Source organism: Macrotis lagotis, chromosome 4 (genome assembly GCF_037893015.1).
Source record: "Macrotis lagotis isolate mMagLag1 chromosome 4, bilby.v1.9.chrom.fasta, whole genome shotgun sequence".
NCBI classification, from domain to species: Eukaryota; Metazoa; Chordata; class Mammalia; order Peramelemorphia; family Peramelidae; genus Macrotis; species Macrotis lagotis.
Genome location: NC_133661.1, coordinates 195,295,002 through 195,311,343, shown reverse-complemented (window position 1 = coordinate 195,311,343; position 16,342 = coordinate 195,295,002). Strand labels below are relative to the sequence as shown.

Genomic DNA, 16,342 nt, shown 5'->3' with positions numbered 1-16,342 from the left:
TCTTTTTTTGGGGAAAAATATTATTTTTGGCTAGGGAAGCCTATAATGAGATAATTTTGCCAAGTTTTCAAATCATATTGCCATATTTCAATGATGACCTACTTCTGATTGTCTGAGTAACAAAGGTAAATTAACAAGTACAGACCTTACACATATGCCTCCTTCCAGATAAATAAGGATTGAAAACCTCCACTTGAGAGAAAAGAAAATATTTAACTTCTCATTATAGGTGGATAATATATGAAACATATGGAGGTGGGAAGCTTATTAAAGATAGGTCAAATTTAAAGACAATTTCTGTCGATAAAAATAACTCTACTCCAAGGAAGCCTCAGTGTAGCATGATGTATTGGATAGAATGTAGTATTTAAGAGTCAAGAAGTCTGTGGTTTGAATTCCATCTCAGATTTTCATTTGTTCCATCCTTCCGAACAAACCACTCCACTGCTCTGTGGCTCAGTTTGCTTATTTGCAAAGTGGATATAATAAATTTTGTCAATCTCAGAGAATTATTGTGAAGATCAAATGCAAAATCCTTTATAAATGTCCCCTATTCTTATTATCATTATTAAATCTTGTTAAACAAACGCATTCTGATACCCCTTTCACAGGTAGGAAAACTAGATGAAAGACAATAGAATTGTAAGGAAAAAATAAAAGCAAAAGAAAACTGTTCTTGCAGACACCAAAGATTAATCAATGATCTTAAAGTATTTGCAAATGAGTATGAGGTGCTGCAGTACCTATAGCTGACCAAATACAGTCTATACTTAAAGGATGGACTTTGGAATTGATGCAGGCAGGCCTGAGACAGGTTCTACAGTAAGAGTAACTATCCAGATAACAAAAAGATGACCTGTTCTGAATCAAAAGCTAGAAATGGCACCAAGTAGGACACTCAAATGGAAGTGAGTTTGGGCTTATAAACAGCTAATAAGCTTAGCTCAGAGTACTTAGTTGAATAAATTATAATTCTAAAAGGAAAATTTACTTGTGCCTTTTCAAGAACATTTTCCAACCTTGAATAACTCTGAACTACTGAAATCATCAACAATCCCTATAGTGCTCTGATTGTGAATATTAGTTCTTAAACTTATGAGTTATGCAATTACATGTCTCTTCACTTCATCTTTCTGCAATGTGTATAGTTTTCAAAATGGTCACTTTAGGTTTGGTAGAAGGAAAAAGTTCCTAAAGTGCTATCATTAGAGGAATGGGATGGCTCAAAGAAGGGAATTCTTCCTTACCAGAAGTCTTGAAGCAAAGAAGGTTGACTTCTTGGACAATTTTTAGAGCGGTCTCTCCTTTTTTCCTATGGTCCAGTCAAACTACCTACTTGCCACTCCTTATATACTACATTCTACTTCCTGCCTATGTACTGGCTGTTTCTTCTCCTTGGAATGCACTCATTTCCTCACTATTAGTTCTTATATTCCCTGTATTCCTTTAAAACACAGACAAAACATCACTTCTTCCAGAAGACCTTTCTTGATCCTCCTCCCCAATTCCCTAGCTGGACATAACCTCTCAAATAATGTCTAATCTGTTATGTATTTATCCTAAATGTTCAATCCTGAATTGTCTTCATCATTAAAGTGTAAGATCTTTGAGGACACAGAATGTTTTTACTTGTCTTTATATCTTAAGTGCTTAGTACAGTGCTGTTGTAGCTTAGTCATTTTAATCATATCTGACTTCATGATAACATTTTGGGTTTTCTTGGCAAGGATACTATTTTCTCCAGTTCATTTTACAGATGAGGAAACTGAGGCAGAATTAAGTGACTTATCCAGGTATACACATTTAGGAAGGGTCTGAGACCAATATGAACTTTTCCTGATTCTAAACCCAGAACTCTAACCACTGTGTCACCTAGCTGTGCTTCCTGTTAAGAGTGAATGCACATAAATGCTTATTTAAAGAATATGGGTTTGTTTAGATGACCTTCAAAAGTCCCTTACAAGTATGAAATTCTATGATTCTGAATATTCAGTAATGGATATGACTAGATTGTGGGAAAAGCTCATTCTCATCTTAAAAAACATTGTGAATGGATATTATTCTCTAGACCTCACGAGAGGTATACACTAGAAATTATCCTATAAATATGACTACTGATTCACAAATGATACTCATTTCTTTCTGACCATTATGGGGAGAAAGTTCTAAATGAAGATTATTCAAAGATGTGCAGGTAATCAGTTCTCGGGGGGGGGGGGTTATGCATAAAACACTTTCAAGTTTAATGTTTTCCCCAACATTTTCTTAAGTCTAGAAAATAAAAAAAAACAATATAACAAATCATAATTTATATGTTCACCTGTTTCCCAGGTGTGAATACTCATATTGAAAAGTTCAAGTTAGTTCCTTCATACCCACTGAATAACTGACTGTAATTTGGGAATACTGATTAAACAATTTCATATATGAAATTAGTAGCTTAAACAGTTCCATGGCCCTAGGATGCCTTAAATACAAAGCAAGATCTTAATGAAGGGAAAAGATGTGGTAATAATTTAAATATTTAGGGACTATTCAAAGTTTTAGTCTCTATTAAATCTTATTGCAACATTTCATTGGGGTTGATTTAGTGCCCTGCATCATTTCTCTCCTCAAAGTAGTCAGGATTTTGGATTAAGAAGACAAAAATTGAAAAGAAGGGAGGATTGATCAGATTCATATTACTTAATAATAACAATTTACCTGACAAGATTTTAAAACAGATTAAATAAGATAAGCAAATTTAATTTAAATAGGATAAGTACTTTGTAAGTCTTAAAGCCCTATACAAATATTAGTTCCTCCTCTTTCTTCTCCTCCTCTTCTTGATATTACTATTATTATCTTTGGAATCTACTACATTTATTGACAGCTGACTTGAAAAAAAACTGATCCTGTGATAAACAAAGCAGTATACCTGGGTGAGAGAAAAAAAGGCATGTGCATGAACCTTGCTAAAAAAAAAAAAAACCCAGCTCAAAACCCCAGGTGTGTGTGTGTGTGTGTGTGTGTGTGTGTGTGTGTGTGTGTGTGTGTGTGTGTGTGTATGTGGAGAAAGGGAGGGAAAGGGAGTAAGGGAAAGGGAAAGGGAAAGGGGAAGGGGAAGGGGAAGGGGAAGGGGAAGGGGAAGGGGAAGGGGAAGGGGAAGGGGAAGGGAAAGGGAAAGGGAAAGGGAGGAAGAGAGGGAGAGAGGGAGAGGGGAGAGAGAGAGAGAGAGAGAGAGAGAGAGAGAGAGAGAGAGAGAGAGAGAGAGAGAGAGAGAGGGGAGGGAAAGAGGAGGGGAATAAAGGAGGGAGTTAAAGATAAGTGTGTGTCCATTGCGCCACCTGGCCATACCTACAATTATTACTATTATTTTTTTTATTTTAATTTTTTTCTCTCCCCTTTACTTTATTGCTCAAGTGAGTCTATATTTGTGGGGGGAGGGGGTATTCTGTTTACTCTTAAGCAAGAATATTTTATTAATGTATAAAAACATTATTTGTACAAAAAGAATAAATATTAAAATAAAAAAGAGGTGTGTGTGAGGGGGGCAGGGGTGCTCCATCATCTCTGATGTCCTCATAATTTTAGGATTCTAGAGTAGTAATTGGCTGAATGTGATGGTAATAGTGGAATTGCACCCTTATTTCTCCTTTGGAAGTAAACCTTCTATGTATAAACTAAGGGGTAAGAAAAATGATTTCACCTGAGTTTCCAAACAGTTTAGGGATATAAGGGCATAGTTATATATGGCACTAGAATTGGAAGAGGAAAACAAGTATCCTAAGGAAATTTTCTTGTTTTCTCTAACTAGTTTGACCAAAGCTAAGGGGAAGAGTCTTGAGACTTAATCTACAGGGGACACTAAGAGTGCCTTTTTAAAAAGGATATCACTTTTCCCTTTGAAGTCTACATAGAAATACTGATTATTCATATGGGTAGATATGAAAATAGATAAAAACTGACTTTGATACGGGCTATGAGATTGCTCTTAGCAAATCTAACCTAAGTAAATCAAAAACTACAACAAAAGAACCTAGAAATAACTCCTGTAGAAAATACTAATTCTACTTGCTAGATTCAAGAAAAACTTTTTTTTTGTAAAATAAAGATGGAAGATTATCAGAAATTTCACCTCATGAAAGAAAAAAATAATGGAGGGGAAGACTAATTTACAAAATTCTTGGCAAGAAACTCAAATAAACAAAAGACATCTTGAGGATACTTAAAGATTAAAAAAATAGAAAAAAAGGTTTATAAAGATTTATAACAAGCTACTTTAACTATTAATAAGTACAGCTACTAAATCATAGACTCTAAAATCAATTTCCAAAGTATTACATAAAGAAATGAAGCTTACATTGAGAAAAAAAAAGAAAAACATGGACTAGATTAGAGATCCACAAAAGAGATCCAAGCTGGAGAGGGCAGAATTGTGACCCAATTAAGGGAGATTGCCAAGCTAAAAGGAAAGGATATTAAAAACTTAGGGAAAAAATTCAAACATAATCACCAAAAATATAGTGGATCAAGGGAATGCTTTCATATCTCTACAAGATTTGTATCTATATCTATATCACAGAAACCTTGATGAAGGAATGAGAGGAGAAAGGAAGTCTTCTGCAAATGATATCTTATAAGACTTTATCTTCCTAATCATTTCCTAATTGAGAGGTAAAGAAAATACAACACTAATTGTACTTACTGCTGACTATTGAAAAAGTGCTTAAGTTGGTAGAGCAAGATCCTATGTACAAGTATCTTAGCAAGCTGTCTCCCATGCATGTATTAGAATCATTGAAGAAACTTTGAAAGACGTAATAGTGACTTGTCTAGGGTAACACAGCTAAGTGTCCAAAACCAGATTTGAATTTATGAAGTCCAGTGCTCAGTCCACTGCCAATCTAGCTCCTCCATCACTTTTAGACTAGCACAATGGTCTTTTCATTGATTTATCTGCCTAAAGATTCTCTCCTTTCTAATCAATCTTCCACATGCTTCCTAAAGTGATTTTTCTAAAATGCAATTCTATATATGAAACTATTTAGAGAATTCTTACTCCCTCTATGATGTAATATTTCAGAAAGTTCTGAATGAAATTAAGCAAGAGTCAATCTTTTTTCCTATTCAGTAGTTTCAATTGAATCTGATTCTTTATGAACCAGTTGGGATTTTCTTGGCAAAGATATTCAAGTGATACTGCCATTTCCTTCTCCAGCTCATTTTACAGATGAGAAAACAGACAAATAGGGTTAAATGACCTGCTCAGGGTCACACAGTTAGTGTATGAGGAATTTTTCTCTAGCACTATATCTGTTGGTTTTTAGCACTGCCTAGCTGCCCAAGAAACATGTAACAAATGCTTAATAATAATAATAATAATAATAATAATAATAATAATAATAATAATTCCCACATGTATCTTGGACATACGCTTTGAATACATAATGAACTGGGTCTTAAACTGGGCTTAGGAGAACGGGTTGGACTGCCTTTAGAAAAGGAAATTATGTAATGTTTTTAATGATTTCAAAGATCTCCCTGAAACAAAGGCACATCTTTTGAACTAAAAAATTCAAAGGGCTTTGAAATCTTTAAAGCGTTCTATAAATGCTAGCTATGCTGCTACTGTTGATTGATGACAAAGTCTATGAATCATAGAATATCAATCTCTGAAGAATTTAAGTTGAGGGTCACCCAAAAGACAATGGAAAAGTCTGCAGTGGGTAGTCACTGGCTACAATATAATCACAATAGAGGGATATAGTAGGAACACTCTAAATAAGTGAAGGACAGCTGATCATGTAGCAAAAGTAAAAACTGTTGGAAAGATTGTATGTTTCATTTTCATTGACACAATATTCAAAGATCTAGGATGGGGGAGTCTGTGAACTTAAAAAATTATAACTATATTTCAATTATATTTCTACATATTTTATTTCATGAATTTTTCTTCTGGCTCTGTTCCTTTTGCTTGTATTTATGGCTTTTGAGTTTAGCATAGTACGTGGCACACTTAATAAATGTTTGTTTCCTTTTATCCTATGCAATTAAAAACATCACTCTGAGGAGTTCATGGATATGAGATAGAGATAGCATTTACAGAAAAAGACAGTCACACTCTTACAGCCACAGTCCCAGTTGCTGGTTGAGCATCTGCAGAGAACATTGTTGCATGCACTTTGAGTGTAGCACCCACCATGTCCAACAGTGTAGAGAGATGACATTCACAAATGAGCTCCTCGTTTGCAGCTCTTCGAATTAGGTTAACTGTTTCAGTTTGTCTGTTAAAGACACATCTATCTCCAGGGATAACTGCCACTGGTCAGTGGTTATCTCATCCAGGAAAATTGTTACAACACACAGAGCACTGGCTGAAGAGTCTGTGTTGATATGAGAGCTTGAGGAAGGTTAGAGAGGGAGTAGGCTTGAATCTGCCCCCTGCTCAAGCTCTCCAGTCAGTCACTGACACATTTGAGCTTTGAACCTCCTGCTCACTTCCTGCACAAACTGAAGACTGGGTGAAGAGGTGCCCCAGCAGCAGCTATTTGGGTGAGCTCCTCAGCATTGGGCACATGGCCCTGTGCTCCAAGCCTTGGTCTCACTATAGGGAACTATGAAAAAGAAATCCTTAGCAGGAAATTGTAAGCTTCCTGACCAGATGTTCTGGGTTGTGTCACTGGATCTCCTTCTGGGACTGCAGCTTGGTGTGTTCCCCTGACCTAGAGACATCATAGCTTTTTAAATGTTTTTTGAAAACATAGACAGAGATCTGATCATCTTCACTCAGAACCTCTGATGAGATGGGCTGTCTGGGTGAGCATACATACATACATACATACATACACACACATATACACAGAGTTGATTTATTTAAGGGATATTGGAAGTTATTTTCTCTTTACATTAGCTCCTAAAAGGCAATGTGTTATAGTAGAAAGAGCAATGAATTAATTAGGAGGTTGTAGATTTGATATCTCATCTTGGCTTTACCATTAACTAGTTGTATGACAAGTACAGCAACTTGGGCAGTTAGACAAGCAAGTAGTTTTCCTAGCATATACAATGGAAGGGCTAGATCACAGGCAACATGAACTTTCTAAGGTTTCTTCCAGTTCCAAATTTTTAGGAACTACTCATGGGATTTTTAACAAAGAAATTATGATTATTTTAAAATATTTGATAATGACATTTCAATGTAACTGCTTTTCTTTTCACGCATATGGATTTTATTCTATGAATTTAAATACATGGTCCTGAGAAGTGATGCATTCATTAGATGGGCAAATAAACTGATGACACAAAAATAGTGAAGAATCTCTGAACTAGATACAAGTCATACTTTATATCTTGATTTTAAGTTCTAATCATTAAATTTATTCTAACCCTAATCAAATGTTAGAGTTATCACTTTACATAATCCATTGCTCTATGCTTTGTCCATCCACCACCTACCTACACAAGATATCTTTTAAGCACAAGATCATAGAATTTAAAGAAAGGGAATAAATATTTATATAGTGTCTACTAGACACCAGGCAACTCAGCATTTTACAAAATATCTCATTTGATTGAAGAGAACTTTGTTTTCCCTTAGTTAAAATCACTTATGTTCAAAGGTAATGAATCTGAAGCCATGGATGGTATCATGTCCAACATCTCATGTATATTGAATAGCAAGGTCAAGACTTAGAAACCTGATATTCTGAAATCCAGTTTTATGCTTTTTTTTCATGACTGCAAACTGTTTCTGGATGTTAAAAAAATCTCATTTGTTCTTATTAATCAAATCAGATTGTTTATAGGTTTTTTCCATTTATTTCTTTGTTTTCCCAACTACATGTAACAGAAGTTTTCAAAATCATTTTTTTACGTTTTTCTCCCTCCCTCCTTTCCTTCCTTCCTTCCCCCCACAGAAAGTAATAGAATATCAATTCTTTATCTATAACCATGCTAAACGTAGTTTCATATTAATCATGTTGTGAAAGAATCACATTCAAATGGAAGAGAAAAAATTAGAGAGAAAAAATGAGACAATACATATGATAACTTAAAAAAAAACTGAAGATAGCAGGTAGCTAGGTGGTGCAGTGGATAGAGTATGGACCCTGGAATCAGGAGAACCTGAGTTCAAAACCAGTCTCAGACACTTAATAATTGCCTAGTTGTGTGATCTTGGGCAAGTCACTTCATCCCATTAACTTTTTTTTTAGGTTTTTGCAAGGCAAATGGGGTTAAGTGGCTTGCCCAAGGCCCCACAGCTAGGTAATTATTAAGTGTTTGAGACCGGATTTGAACACAGGTACTCCTGACTCCAGAGCCGGTGCTTTATCCAATGTGCCACCTAGCTGCCCCCAATCCCATTAACTTAAATAAGAATTTTAAAAAATTTAAAAACTGAAGATAGTAAACTCTGATCTGCATTTAAACTCCACAGTTCCTTCTCTGGATATGGATAGTATTCTTTATCACAGGACTTTTAGAATTGTCTTTGATTATTATATGGCAGAAATGATTAAGTCCATCATAGTTGATCTTTACATGTTGCTATTAGTGTGTATAATGTTCTTCTGGTTCTGCTAACTTCACTCAGTGTCAGTTCATGCAAATCTTTCCATGCTATTCTGAAGTCTTAGATCTCATGGTTTCTTTTAGAACAATAGTACTCCATCATATTCATATTCCACAATCTGTTAATTCCCCAAATTATGGGCATTCCTTCAATTTCCAATTCTTTGCCACTATGAAAAGAGCAGTTATAAATATTTTTGTACATGTAGGGTTTTTTTTATTCTTTTTTGTAATCTCTTTGGGATACACATCTCGTAATGGTGTTGTTGGATCAAAAGGGATAGATTGCTTATAGTTTTAAGGGATATTTTAGAGAACCTCAGCAAATCTATTTCATTCTATCCTTCTTAAGTGTCTTAAAAAAAACTCATAGGACCCAAAATCCCATCCCTTGGAGTTGCAAGTGAATAAAAAGTTCTGCTAAGAAAAAAAGAAAAAAGGTCAGTGCTTTAACCACACAGCCTGAACTGTTATTGACTCACCCATCTCAAAAGATATTAACCAGTTTTGTGGGAATATGGATATCCCAAAGGCTTCAAATTCAACTTGAAAATGTAACCCTGCCACTGTAAGAAGGTCTCAAACAATAAATGTTTGTTGAATTTAATGAAATTTAAATGTCTTTTACATGTAAGATAGTATATTAAGTACTGAAGACATAAAGATGTAATGGGGTACAGCATGACCTAAGGAGCTCATAAAAGGATAGGAGAAAAATAAATGATAATAGAAAAACATAAAGGAGAGATCCAAGCAAGATCTCTAGGAGAAATTGTGCTAGAGGGAGAGAGTGCTTCATTGAAGGAATCAGTTAGTGAGGTTATCTGCAGTAATCCTACAAGGAAGGGAAGCATTTCAACAGATAGAATTGGGACAGTGATAAGAGGTCATCATAGTCATGGGAAACATTGTACAGCAATAGGACAGCTCTAAAATGTAGAGTATGTAAAAGAGATCAGTGTGACATAACAGGAAAAAAGTAGGTTGCAGTCAGACTATGGCCTAGGTTGAAATCCAAGATAGAATATTATCTTAGGGTTTTGAGCAAATAAGTGACATTTCTAGAGTAAGAATGTAGTAATGTTTATAAGCAATGCTATAAATGATGTATAGTAGAGGTTTCAGATTGGAAGCAGCAAGATCAGAAAAGAAACTTTTATAATAGTCCAAGTGAGGATGATAAACTAAGGTGATTATAAAGAGATTGAAAAGAGGAAGTTGAACTTGAAAGGTAGATGTCAAGTTCAGCAGATTTTTCCTCCACACAATGAGTAGAGTTAGGTGGAGGAATGAGGAAAAATAAGGGTCAAAGGTGACTTGAGAGTTTGAGTCTAGATGACTGGGAGTATCGACCCTCTCCTCCCCTTCCCCAATATTGAAAAAGATTAACGAAGCAAAGTGTTTTTTTTTAATTGAGGGGGTTATGATAAATATGATATTGCATAATTATAATTGGATTAGATTATCTGAGATATTTTTCAATTCTAAGATTCTGTGATTCAATTGCACAATGTCAAATAGGCAGCCAGAAATAAAGGATAGGAGTTCTGAAGAGAGGCTAGGGTTGAAGATAGAGGTTTAACACTCATCTATTTCTAAATGATAACTAAAGCCAGAGGGACAAAGACCAGAGTATAGGGAAAGAAAAGAGTCAAGTATAGGAACCATGTTTGCGGGGGTGAGAGGAGGATTCAAAGGTAATGGATAGTGAGGATTGGTCTTGAAAATCAAAGGTCTTTGATAGTCAAAGCCCAATTGTAAAGAGAAATCAAAAAGAATAAGGTCCATAAAAAGGTCATTGGAAGTGGTGATAGGAAAACAATTTCAGAAGACTAGCACAGACAGAAAACATAGTATAGGATTTGAAATGTGAGTGCTTGAAGAGCAAGTGGGAACAGCTGAATGTAAACTAAACAGGGAAGTAGTGGGCAGAACCAAGATGGTAGCAAAGAAGTCAGGATACAGCTGAACTCTCTCAAGAGTTCTCAGCCAAACATCTTTATATTGACACCTCAAAACAAATTGTGGAGTTGCAGAATCAACAACAATTTTCCAGACAATTTCCCAAGACAACTTGGGAAGTCAGTAGGAGTCTGTAACACCAGGGTGAATACAGACTTTAGATAAGCACCAGCAATGTCCCTTGGAGGAAGCTATGGCAAATAGCAGTAGCAACTTTGGGAGCTCTTCACCCATCGACATTAAGGGGATTGGACAACTAGCCAGAATGAAATTACAGGGAACCCTTTACTTACACTGGGTGCAGCAACTGTGCAGGTACTGATTGGCAACTCTACTGCCCATAAGTTTGCAGTCAATGGATAGAAAGGAGTATTCGTGATTTGTCATAAAGGATCAGGAGCCCTGGTCATAGTTCCAGGTCTAAGAGGCATGCTAACAAAAGAAGAAGATGCTCTGGTCACAGGGCCAAGAGGAGTACTAAATCAGGGGACAAGTTGTAGGGGACAAGGGGTCTTCCTAGTTAAAGAACAAAGACAAGACCAGGAAAGCAGTGACCATACCTCTACTAGAATGACATCACCTTAGAAGCACTGAAAATTTGCAAACACTCAGAATTAACTCTGAAAATAGCAGTAAAAAAAAAAAGGCTAAAAGCATGGTGCTTCTCCATCTCCAAGTGAGCAGAGTTCAACTTCAACTTTAGTTCAAAGTACAAAAATAGCCCAGGAAAATGCACAAACCAAAAAAAGAACCTGACTATAAAAAGCTACTAATGATAGCAGGGAAGACCAATACATAATCTTAGAAGAAGATATCAATGTGAATACAGCTACAAGTAAAGCCTCAAGAAAAATGCTAACTGGACCTGAGGCCAGCAAGAATTCCTGAAAGAGTTAAAAAAAAGAAGCAAGTGATAGAGGAAATGAGAGTGACACAAGAAGATTATGAAGGAGAACATACAGCTTCATAAAAGAGGCACAAAAAGTACAGAAGAAAATTCCAAAATTCCAAAAAAAAATGAATATTAAAAATTGTTTTACTTGAAATTGGGGGAAAAAATAAAATATCAAATAAGTAGGAAAAATGAAAAATGCTGGAGGAAATGAGGGGAAATGGGTACATTAATGAATTGTTGGTGGAATAGTGAACTGGTTCAGGCATATTAGACTGTTTTATACCCCTTGATCCAGGAATATCACTACTAGGTTTGTAGTCCAATGAGATCAAAGAAATAGAAAAAGGACCTATATGTACAAAAATATTCATAACAGCTCTTTTTGTTGTACCAAAGTAATGGAAATTGAGGGGACACATCAACTGAGGAATATCTGAACAAGGTGGCATAGGAATGTAATGAAGTATTATTGTGCTATAAGAAATGATGAGGGGGTTTCAGAAAAACATAGTAAGACCTATATGAACTGATACAAAGTGAAAAGAACTGGGAAATAATTATACATCATAACATTAATATTGTAATGAGGATCAGGTATGAAACACTTGGCTACTCTAATCAATACAATGATCCAAAACAATTACAGAGGACTCATGATGAAAAAAATGCTATCCATCTCCAGAGATAGAGAACTGATAAACTTTGAATGCAAACTGAATTATAATTTTTTTCATTTTTCCCCAAAATTGCTAATATGGAAATAATTTGCATGGTTTCAGATATATAATTGATGTCATATTGTTTGCCTTCTCAGTGAGTGGGTGAAGGGGGAATAGAGTCTAGAACTCAAAATTTAAGAAGAAAAACAAATATTAAAAATAAATAAGCAATAATTTTTAACAATTTTATTGTAATGTGGGGGAGAGAGAGATCAAGAGCTTAAGGGGCAATATACTCAACTATTTATTCACAAGCATTTATTTAAGTTTCATTTGTGTCAGGAATTATGAAAATTGCCAGAACTAATAAGAAAAAAAAACTTCCTGCCCTCAAATAGTTAACAATCTATAGAGGGAGATAATATGTAAACACATAAATATTAACAAAATAAAGAATATTAAAGGAAAGATACTCATAGTTGAAAGATCAGGAAAGGTTTTATGGAAGAAGTAGTATCCTAGATTTGAAGGTTTTTTTTTAGAAGGACTTTATGCAAAAGGGTGAATCATCAAATTAATCACTTAGGGATCCTTTAAACTTAGAAAGCTCTATCCTAGGGGGGATAGCCAGACTGTCTTAGACTATCCTTTGTTAAAAGGTCTCAGGAAGCCCAAGATTTTGCTGGAAATAGCTGTTAAAATCATTGGCTTTTAGGATTTCTGTTGATGGTACTTCTCTTGATGGTTTGACCATGAAGATTTGACTCTTACTAATACATTATATCCTGCTGTTATAGAAATATCTAATCTTGTCCTCTCTAGTTCTGTGTTACATCTATTTATTGACTTTATAATGCATAACTTGACTATTCTGTCAGATGCTCTGGCTTCTAATTACTTAGGCAACTTAGTGCATAAACCCATGAGCCACCAGAAATTGGATTTATAAGAGTGGGGGGAAAAGCAAATATTCATCAAAATATACTGATGCAACAGACAATGAGCAGGCCTCAATAATTAAGGATCACCCTCTCCTTTAATGACTGGTTATGAAGAAATCTAGTTATGAATTGAAATTTTACATTTATTATCTCATTGGATTCTCACAATGATCATATGAGATAGGTATTGTTGTTGTTATTATTATTATTATTATTATTAGTAGTAGTAGTAGTAGTAGTAGTAGTAGTAGTAGTAGTAGTAGTAGTATCCCAATTTGCATAAGGGAAAACTGAGGTTCTGAACTGTGTGGGAGAAAAATCTGAACTGAAGTTAAAAATATTTTAAAGCATTAAGTAAAATCATCATACTTTGAATAAACTGGAAGTTCCTTAGATCCAACCTCTTGCTGTATGAAAAATACCTTTCTGGGAACAGATCATAATATTTTAGTGTTTGTGTCACTCCAAAAGACAGCGTGTATAAAAGCTACCCAATCCCCAGAATAAATACAACTCACTTCTTCTATGAAGGACTCAAAAGAAGGAGTTTGAATACCTACCTACCTCACAGGTTAGGGAATGATTAAGTGTTTCAAAAATGACTTTTGATTGTGACTTTTTAGATAACCCTAAAAGAAAACTCAAAGAACCTACCAACTATTAACTACTACTAGTAGGATCAATTATATTGGTATCCAGTGATCCAATAGCATAACATAGTAGACTAAATTGTAAAACGCCAAGTTCCTTAAACTTTCACAATTTCAGTTTCCTCAACTATAAATTGAGGATTTATAAAATCTCCTTCCAACATGGCACAGAGCCTATAGAGGCACTGGTGTTTGGTGAGTAGGAGGCAGGGGGAGGGAGGAAAAGCTTTCTTTCCCAAAGCTATGGTGTTGTTATAAGGCATAGTTCTTTCTTCTGCAACTAGCTGTGCAACCTTAGGCAAGTCACAACTTCTCTAGACTTCAATTTCCTCATCTTGAAAATGAGGGCATTGAACTATTAAACATCTACAGTCTGGTGATTTTTTCCATTGCTAAAAATAATGGCCTCTGGAGTTGGAGTAGCTGTATGGGCAAGGTGCTTGATATGATTCAATACTCCCCAGAGATGAGCAGGTGTTTTTCCTATCTATATGTCTCCTCCAGAGGCTGAGGAGAGAGATAAAAAAAAAGCCCTACCTCAAGCATGGCAGAAGGTAATCTTTTGTTCAAGAGATAGCAGCCTGGCCTTAGGGAGGGAAAGGTCAGGAAGGTCCCAAGCTACCTCCACTGGGACAGTCCTGACTGTGTTCTTTCTTAAACAGGCAATTTCAGAATTACTAGTCATCTACATATTCCTACCTGCTTTTTCCCTCAGACCTATTCCACATTCAACTCGGGGCAGCACAACAGCACTCCTACCGCCCAGGAGAGATTTCTAAAGCAGTTTGATCCCATTCGACAAGCTGAATAAGAACTATCTTTTAGCATTAGGGAAGCCTACAGGGACAAATTAAATTCTCTTCTCTAACTAGCACATAATCATGTCAGAGATAACTTGAACTAGAGTCATCAAATATAAAAGTATCATTATGTACGTACAAGAGGGAAATGTTTCCAAAGCATGAGCCTTCATACTGATCAGAACTCATTCAACCTCAGGCAGCTTATAACCCTTTTGCTGTAAAGGTTTGGCCACACTTGGCCATTATTAATGATGGAAGATTTGTTGGAACATCTTTTATTGGTGGCAGTTTAATCCTTTTTTTAAAAAAAAATTCAATCACTTTTCAAATTAATTTGGTTTCACAGACATTTTAAAAAGTACCAATAATGGACTCCCATTTTCTCAAAGTACAGTGAAAATTCTGATCTACCACTAACTACTTGGGTGATTTTAGGCAAATCACTTAATCTCTATAGATCTTATTTTCCTCATTTGTAAAATGAGGGAGTTAGACTACACACCCTCTGAAGTTTCTTCCAGTTTGATTTCTGGAGGACTTCTCTAGAGCAAAGTGTCTGATTCTGGGGTTCATGAACTTAAAAAACAATTTTTAACACTGAGTTCCAATATAATTGTAATGACTTTTGTAATCCTAAATATTTTATGTATATTAAATGTTTATTTAATGATATTGAGAAGGGTAATCTACTGTAAAAAGTCTCATACACACAAAAAAGGTTAAGAACACCTGATTTAGATTATAAAAGTCAAATTCCTCAGCCTAGCATTCAAAGTATCCCTTGCCTTTCTATCCTTAACTCCTATTAGATACCTTTTACTTCAGACCATTTCCATCATTCACTCAATTTGTCCTAAATGTTCTCGTCTTTATGCTTAGCATGGTCTTCCCTCCCTTCAAACTATTCAAATTTGAAAACTATTTTAATGCACACTGGCCTCTTACCTAAAGACTCAGAGCACTTTATTATCTGACTTATAAAAAATACAAATGAAATAGCTAGTGATTAACTCATTCCTTTAGTTTGTTTTTTCCATGATGTCTATCTTATATTTCACAATAGAACAGTAACCTCCTTTGAGGGCAGGAAATACTCTCAGTACTCTCTTAGTATGCTCAGTACAATGCCACTGATATTTTGATATCTAACTAAAGAGGCATCTTCTGAAATAACAAGACTTGGCTGAATGTCCTATGAACAAAGAAACAAAGACTGAAGAATCTATAAAGGAAAGCTCCAAAGCTCTAAAACAATGAAATTCGTTGCCTGATAAAGGAAATCCTGTCTGGAAAGAGTATTAGAGTTGGAAGATTTGAGTTGGAATCTCAGTTCTGTTATATCCTACAAATTTTGAGCTCCAATTTTTCCATTTTTGAGTAGAATTAATCGAAGGATCACAAAGATACCTTAGATCTCTTGCCCCCCCCCCCCAATTCAATAATGACTCCTTGAGGGAAATGGACTGGTTTTGACTTTTTTTTAAATGTTCCCAGGACTTAATATAATCTCTCCCATAATGTAAGTGATTAATAAAGACCCTATGAATGAGAGTCCTAGAAATAACTCCCCATTTTTCAGATGGGAAGCTAAGGCCAAAAAGTCAGATCATCCAGGTTTTCTGACTCCATAGGATGCTTGTGAGAAAAGCACAATATAATCAATGCTTCAAAAAATGTGAACCGTTAATATATGTATGTATATATAGTTACAGTTATAGTTGTTATAGTTATAGTTAGGGATCTAGGGATCTAGATTCTATTAAACACAAGAGGCCCAAGTTTTGTGATGTGTAAAATGGGGGTAACCATGTTTGTATAACCCATTCCACAGAGGTAGACTAAGAAAAATGAGATGTAAAAGCACCTTGTACCACATCAA

General features: G+C 35.3%; 1 protein-coding gene across 1 annotated transcript in view; it reads right to left on the bottom strand.

The window, feature by feature from the left end:
* Positions 1 to 16,342, bottom strand: part of CDIN1 (CDAN1 interacting nuclease 1) — a 286,050-nt gene that overhangs the window by 134,048 nt on the left and 135,660 nt on the right. The gene's annotated exons all lie outside the window — the stretch shown is intronic.